The sequence below is a fragment of the Marmota marmota genome, unplaced genomic scaffold (assembly GCF_001458135.2).
Source record: "Marmota marmota marmota unplaced genomic scaffold, marMar, whole genome shotgun sequence".
Lineage (NCBI taxonomy): Eukaryota > Metazoa > Chordata > Mammalia > Rodentia > Sciuridae > Marmota > Marmota marmota.
The window spans coordinates 2,565,390-2,573,418 of NW_025999983.1; the positions used below are offsets into that span (position 1 = coordinate 2,565,390).

General features: G+C 39.7%; 1 pseudogene; it reads left to right on the forward strand.

The window, feature by feature from the left end:
* Positions 1 to 6,929: 6,929 nt before the first annotated feature.
* LOC107153179 lies at positions 6,930 to 7,736 on the forward strand (annotated as a pseudogene).
* The last annotated feature ends 293 nt before the right edge of the window (positions 7,737 to 8,029 follow it).

Below are 8,029 nucleotides of genomic sequence, written 5' to 3' on the forward strand. Positions count from 1 at the left end.
AATGTTCAGTCCTAAGGACTAGAAACCACATTTGGTGTCTTCAGTCACCAACTTTATGACTTTTAGAATTTTGCAGTACTGGGAATTGAACTTAGGGGTGCTCTACCACTGAGCTACAGTCCCAGCTTTAAAAAAACAATTTTGTGATAGGGTTTCACTGAGTTGCCTAGGCTGGCCTTGAACTTGCAATCCTCCGGCCTCGGCCTCCTAAGTAGCTGGGATTACAGGTGTATGCCACCATATCCATCTGTGGCCATGGTATTTGGTGTGTGTTGGAAAACAGCAATATAATCACATTACTGCAAGAAGGTTGGCTTTAAAATAATAAGCCACATAGTGAAAATGTGCAAACCGAGTTGGGCTGATATAAAACAATTACATTAAAAGTGGGACTGGGGTTATACTTCAGTGGTAGAACGTGCCTGGCATTTACAAGGTCCTGAGTTCCATCTCCAGTACTACCAAAAAAAAAAGCTAAAATGTTAGCAGTACATCTTCAAAAACTTGATATAATATATATAATCACATATAATATTCTCCACAAATAATTCTAAAAAGCTAAAAACATTTTTCATTTCAAATAATGAAATAGAATTTGAAGATCCTAATGAATTGGAACTAACTTTTAAGATGACATTCATACCAGTTGTCAGGGCTGTAGTCAGTGCCTTGTTGGTCTCAGCTTCACTGGCAGTTCTATTACAGCGAACTCTGGGGCAGAGGTGACAATTATAAAGCCCTTCCTGGACAACCAGGAATCTTCAGTCTACACAGCGTGAGTCCTGAAAGCCTAGGAAGTGTGACTCCACAGGCAGCAAGCACAGTGAGACTTGCCAGTATGAGGAAACAGGAAGTCAATGGCCTCTTTGTAATTCTCTCTGCAGGTGGCTTAATATCACATGCTCAGGTCTGTTCCTTCTTCCCATGCTCCATGTAGTAATAATGCAGTTCTGTCTTCTGAACCTTAATTTGGGTCCAGTTACTTTGTCTTTTTGTTTGGATTTATCAGCTGTTTTCACAGATTATTTAGTTTACACAGGGAGGAAAATAAAAACAAGTTGATATAGCACCTGTCTATATAAATATATAAATGTCTTCTTAGCAATCTGATATAATCAGATTGCTAAAAAGACATTTGATAGCTTCAAAATGATGTCTTGTCTTAAGGTCTAGAAGAGGAGCGAACATTCAGACTACATTGCCATGAGCAAAATAACTCTGATGACAGCCTGCCTGGCAGGTTAATGACCTGGGACTGAGTGGAGACTACAGAAGGAGCCATTGAGGTTAGAACATTGCTTTTCCCAGGATCTTACCCTATCTTACTCCAGGTAGCTGTGGAGAACTAATTCAAGCCAGTTTGGTCACACAGGATTCCTGGGCTTGTTTTTGTTTTTATTGGATGTAATAGAAATCACAAAGGATCAGTTACTTCCTGACCACTTTATTATGAAAGCTAGCTGCAGGTCAAAATTTGCCTTCCTATAAACATTCATTAGCCTGCAGGCACACAACCTCAGTGTTCACTTAATGAACCACAGCTCATTCTTTCAGGTCCTCTGAAAGGGATATTTATCTAGTCACATGTGACAGTGTTTCATCCGTGATTGAAAATTCCCACATAAACAGGTAATTTCATTGGGGATGGTTTAATAATAGTTTTCTATTGTTATTAGGTAGACTTCTATAAAGTAAAATTTAACTGTATGCACATGAACTAAACCCATTCCCTTACAAACACAGCTCATACTGAAAATAGTATATAGGCTCAATTCTCTTGATTTTTAAAACGAAAGAATTAGTGTCATAGCTATTTTAGTTGTGATAACTTTTGAATATTTTTTTGTTTTAAGAATGGTAATAGACTCTAGAATTTTTTTAGTTGTAGATGGATACAATATCTTTATTTATTTATTATAATATGGTGCTGAGGATCAAACCCAGTGCTTCACATGTACTAGGCAAGTGCTCTACCACTGAGCTACAAGCCCAGCCATAGACTCTAGAATTGTTATAGATTAATGTGTTTCTATGGATCGTGATTATTATGATTATTTGGGGGGGGGGCTCAAATGACATACCTTTGGCTCCTGGGAGCCCATTTAAAGATATCCTTTTGACAAAATTTCATTAATTTCTTTGTGTGGGTGGTACTAGGGATGGGAGCCAAGGGTATTCACTGAGCTACGTCTCAAGCCCTTTTTATGTTGCCAAGCATGGTCTCAAACTTGTGATCTCTCCTGTCTCAGCCTCCTGAGTTGTTGGCATTGCAGGTGGGCACCACTGTGCCTTTCCCACAATTCCATTAATTTTTTAGAGCTTCTGTGCTTTCTGGCCCACACTGTCCCTCCCCTGCCCATGACATGGAAGAGAAATTTCTTCCAGGGACTCTGGTTATGAGGACTGGTGTTTGTGACCAACATAGGGACTTCACACACTCATGCTGCCAGAGGGACACTGCTTCTTGGCCATTTCAGTACAGAGCACCATAAGGGATTTATTATTTTTTAATCACAAGTTCATATTGATATTTCTACTTTAATTCTAATAAGGTATTTCTACTTAATGTTTTTGGTTTTATAATTGAATCTCTTCTTATGCTGAATGACATTTTCCTCATAATAGACATTTCATTCTTGCTTGCTTACTTGACCTAGGAAAATATTTTCATAATGATATTAACATATTGCCTCAAACAGGGAAACTACTGAATAGAAGTTCAAAAAAGCTTTTCAGTTTTGTCCTTGAACACATCTCCCAGGTCTGTGAGCTTAAAGTCACTGTTCACTTGAAGCTGTCTTTTCCTGTTATGGAAACACTTAACCAGAATGGAGTTTAGGAGGACACTTTGTTTTTACTTTCACTATAAAGACTTTTGCATTCTGGCAGCTGCTAATTCTTAGAAGGTAGCACTTTGGGCTATCCGAGGTTGGAGGCCACTCTGCCAATGACCTTTGAGGTGGTCAGCCCTCTGAACAATTTCATTATGTGTTTCACATCTCTACCCTGTCAGCCCACCCCAGTGAGTTCTGACTAAATGATCAATTCTGCATTTTGCCACTGAATTTCTAATACATTAGAACCTAGGTATTTTAATTTTTTAAACTTGTTCTCAAAGATAATGCTGTGAAAGTTTTATCTCATGCCTTTTTTGATTTACAGTTCATATCCAACCTCTCTAAATGCCAGACTCTGCATTTTTACTCACAGTTTACACTGTATAAATTCAAATAATTCTCTTGATCTTGTATGAGTCAGTGTTTCCCTACAGGGGGATTTCATGAGATGTATAATATCTTGAGATGCCACATGTTAAGCAAAGGAGACCTATATAAACACAAAACCTTAAGATTTTGTCTGAAATCTCCACTCTTAAGTCAAATGCAGATTTTTCTTTATTTAGGTACTTTCTAGCACAATTAAACATCCTCCAAAGGATGCTTCTGGGGAGAAACCCTCCTGGTCAGTTTACCTGGATGAAGTTCCACAATGAGACACACAAGGGGACAGCTACCATTCCAACTGGTGACATGGGAAAGAATAGCCCCCCTTTTGAAACTCTAACTGGTTCTATTTATAATACATGAATCCTTCTCATGTAAATATATTGACAAATAGGCCCAAGTAACCTGGGAAGATTTTAAATTGAATTGGCCAAAATAGGGAACTTTGAAAATTCCCAAATTAGTTTATTTGAGTGCATACTTAGAAAAAGCTGGTTTTAGAACCAGACAAAATGAGTAGGAGGCTTATTTTTCAACTGTACTTAGAAACTTCTAAATAAGACAAAGAAAAAAATTACAAATTAAAAAAAAAAAAACTCCTTCCAAGAAATAAGTCAGAAATTAACAGTGTGTCTCTGAACTAAAATCTTCTAACATACCTTCCTCCATGACTTCCGCCCATTGCTGCCTCGTGGAATGGAAAGATACTGAGCAGAAAAGAATCAACCTATGGCTGATTGTTTCAAAATAGAAAGCTGTGGGATAAAATTCAGGGCTCCCACAAGTTACAAGAAGTTTGAGGAAGTTATAGGAGGATATGGCAAAGAGTGGATCTTGTGGCATATTTTGGTTTTTGGCAGTGCTGGGGGTCAAACCCAGGACCTTGTCCATGCAAGGACCATGCTCTATTATGGAAGATTTCATGTGTGTTTAAGTTGGCAACATTATATATAAGTTTTTCTGGAGGTTAAGTGCTGATATCAAAGGTGCACTGGTGGAACTAAAATTTGATTCCATGTTTGTAAGGCAGAATTTTCTTAGAGCTTTGATCTATACTTCATAGAACATTTTCAGAGGTTTTTCTTTAAAATATTTTTGTCACCTTGGCTTTTCTTATTTAACCAAATATTTTAGATCTCTGAAATGTTTGACAAATGTCCCCAAATCAAATTCCAAAATTAAGTCTTCTCAGTCTAGAACTAACTTTGGCATTTCCAGATGTCCTAGAAGTCCAACTCACACATTAGACTTATATTTCTGTTAATGTGTAAATATGTGTTCTTAGAAATCTGGTATTTTTTAGTGTATGTAATCAGTCCTAATTCTAATGTTAAATTATTATATGCTCCAAGAATAACCAAATTACCCCATCAGTTGTGAGTAATCCTCAGATCTTTAACCATGGCTATTTTAAGTCGCATCCATAGTTAAGTGGCTTTATTCTGATGCCTTTCTGGAAGTTGTTTGCAAGCAACTATGATCCCAAAGTGTTGTGTCTTTTCTTCAAGAAAAAGATGGAAATAACTCTTGTAGGTATAGGATTCCAATAACTTTGGACGGGGTAAGAAGTTCTACAAGTCTATAATGAAGAAACTGATGGGTTTGTGAAACCACTAGACAAAACAGGGAAGAATAGATGTGAGACCAAACAAACTAAGGAAAGTCACTGGTTTCATTGATTTTGTTTCAACCTAAAACTATTGTCTCAAACTCCTGAAGACAAAATCTGGCAGAACTTTTGACTTAGGAAACACAGAGGCTACTTCCTTCATCCTCTAAAATCCTTGGGAAAGATATTCATTTAAATGGGCCCTGATTTTACTGAGTCCTAACTGATATTATTGCCTTTCTCTCTGTCTTAAAACCTATGCAGAATCTTTTGCAAATCCTCTCTAACCTTGCTGTTCATTCACACGGTGTTAAGAATACCAAACTCCCTAGATACTTTGCACCCGTGTAACATTGGCTCCTCCTTAGAAGATTCATTTTAAGAAATCTGGCTCAGATTGATCCCTACTTCCCTTAATGCTCTAAAAAGTGAGTCCTTTTAGTCTCACTTTCTCATTCTCTCATAGACCCCAATTTCAACTCTTACTGAATCTCCCTCTTTGAAAAAAGAACATTCTAGTCCAAATGTTGCCATCTATGACTCTTGCTGGGAATCTATATTGGATCTATCAACAATTCCCTGCTGGAGCTTTTGCTAAAAGCTATGACTTGCTTCTATTGTGATATCTCTATAGTGCCCCCATTCCAGCCTGGATTCAAACTCTCAACCAGACCCTCTTATGGAGTACCATTTTACCTCATGCCCCTAGACTGGAATTCAACACTTAGTTGGCCACCTTCAATATTTCAAATATTCTTTTGCTGGTTATCACTGCCTGTTCTGTTTATATCTTGTTTAACTTTCTTGTAGTTTGTATATCTCAGTATCTCAGGAATATTGCTAAAACCAAAATAATGATAGCCCACTACCAAAAAAAACCACTTATCAGGCCATAGCCCTCTGGACTCCCTGTTGACCTCAGAGACTACCTGACCTGACTGAGGCTGTGGTTTTTCAGTTACTTCCTTGTTGTTTAGATGTGGCCAAAACCCACGTGAATCAAATGTATGAAAGATGATATGTCATGAGCTTTGTAATGTTTTGAACAACCAATAAAAAAAAAATGTGGCCAAAGACCTAAAACTTGTTCCATCACCACAGCTGCCAAGTATACCTGCAGTGACAGATGTTACTTCCTGGGACAGATCTATCCTACTGTTGTGGATGATTCTAATACTACATGGACCGTGAATGCTTTCTTGTGGAAAGATTTTGACCAAAAGGGAGAAATATCAAAGAAGAAAATAAAAGTTGGAGTGGCATTGAAGTGACATTGGCTCAGTGCACATCTACATGCAGCTGACCTTAGGAATGGGATGCAGAAATGTCCACTCCCAGATTCAAGCTGGCCTCGGGACTAGGCCAAACTGCAGTATCCTAAAACATTGTTAACCTCTGCTGTCCTTTGGTACAAAAGACCCCTTCCCCAACTATTTAGACTGAGACCACACCCAGTTCCTTTCTTATAAGATAGCTTAAATTTTCCTAGAACCAGTTATAATTCCTGATCAGCAAGAAACATAATTGTTACCCTATGCTTTGTGGTTTAAAGCTATAAATACACTAGACATTTTATAAATCCCAGAGCCCATTTATAAGATTGTGTTTTTCTAGAATTCTAACTAGCCCCATGTAACTGTTATTTCTTTGTTCTGAACTAGACTGGTTTTATTCTTGGTTTTTAATAAATACATAAAGATACATTTATGTTGGGTATGGTGGCGCATGCCTGTAATCCCAGTGACTTGGCAGGCTGAGACAAGAGGGTCACAAGTTTGAGGCCTGCCTCAGCATCTTGGTGCCCATGGGTTAAATTCCCAGCACAAAAGAAAAAAGAAAACAATTGTCTGTTGATATCCATGAGGACTGGTCCCAGGACACCACTCAGATATCAAAATTTGCCAATGCCCAAGACCTTAAATAAAATGGAGTAGTGTATGTATAAAGCCTGCAAACATCCTCACATACAGTCTTAATGATGTCTAGATTACTTGTAATGCCTAATACGATATAAATGCCAGGTAAATAATTGTTATACTGATTGTTTAGGGACAGCTTTGGGGGATTGTAGCTGGGTGTTTATTCACATCATAATGGAAGTCAGGGAGGTAACAGGAAGCCACAGCAGAGTTTGTCAAACAAATGTGTGTCTGGAAGGGCTGGTGTCTGAGGCAGAACATGTCCACACATCACTGGTGGGATCCAAGAGGTAGAAGGGGCTCCAGTCCCCATATCTCATCCGAGGTCTATGGTGTGGCAGGAGGGAGAAGCAGAGTTGTCTACGGTTTCCTGGGTCTGTGAGTAGGTCCACATCACACAACTGAGGTGAGTGGAGTGGTGGGAGTTTACAGTAGCTCATGTCCTCCCACCAAGGCGGAGGTCTGAGGAGTGTCCAGAGGCCACAGCATTGTGTGCACATGTCCTGAATGGGGTATGAAGGACAGGCCACAGGAGAATGTCCACCTCATGTCAGGTTTGTGGAGGGGCACCATGCTGCAGCAAGCAGCATGACTGAGATCAGTGTCACAGCAGGATGCTGAGGCAAGATGTCCTCACACATCTCCACTAAGGACTGTGGTGTGGCAACGGTGTGGTACCTCTGGCTGTTCTCAGGGACAAGTGCCAGTCCATGCCTTCTGCACGGCATGACGCCAGGCCTGAAAAAATGGAGGAAATCAAACACTTTCTGCTCACAGCCAGGCGAAAGGATGCCAAATCTGCCAAGATCAGAAAAATGAGGATAATGTGAAATTTGAAGGTCAAAGCAGAAAGTACCTTTTTATCTTGGTCATTACAGACGAGGAGAAGGCAGAGAAGCTGAAGCAGCCCTGCCCACAGGCTTGGCAGTGAAGGAACTGAAATGAACCAGACAAGCTGATTGAACTACATTAAAATTTTAATAATAGTTTTTAAAAAAGCGTGAGGCCAAGCTGTCCATGTATCACACATCAGCACTCAATCCTAAGCAGTGATGAAACCCGCACTAGTGTGTCCGCAGAGCATCACTGAGACATGCAGGTGGTAGAGCCCAGCACAGTGTGCACACATCACTGATGAGCTCTGCGAGGAAGAGCACAGCATGAGTGCAGGCGACAGCGACTGGAGGCTACAGCAGAGCACATCCAAAAGCTACAAGTGAACTCTAACGAGCGCCCTCAAGAGGCAGAAGGGCAGGTAGTATCACCCATGGCATACC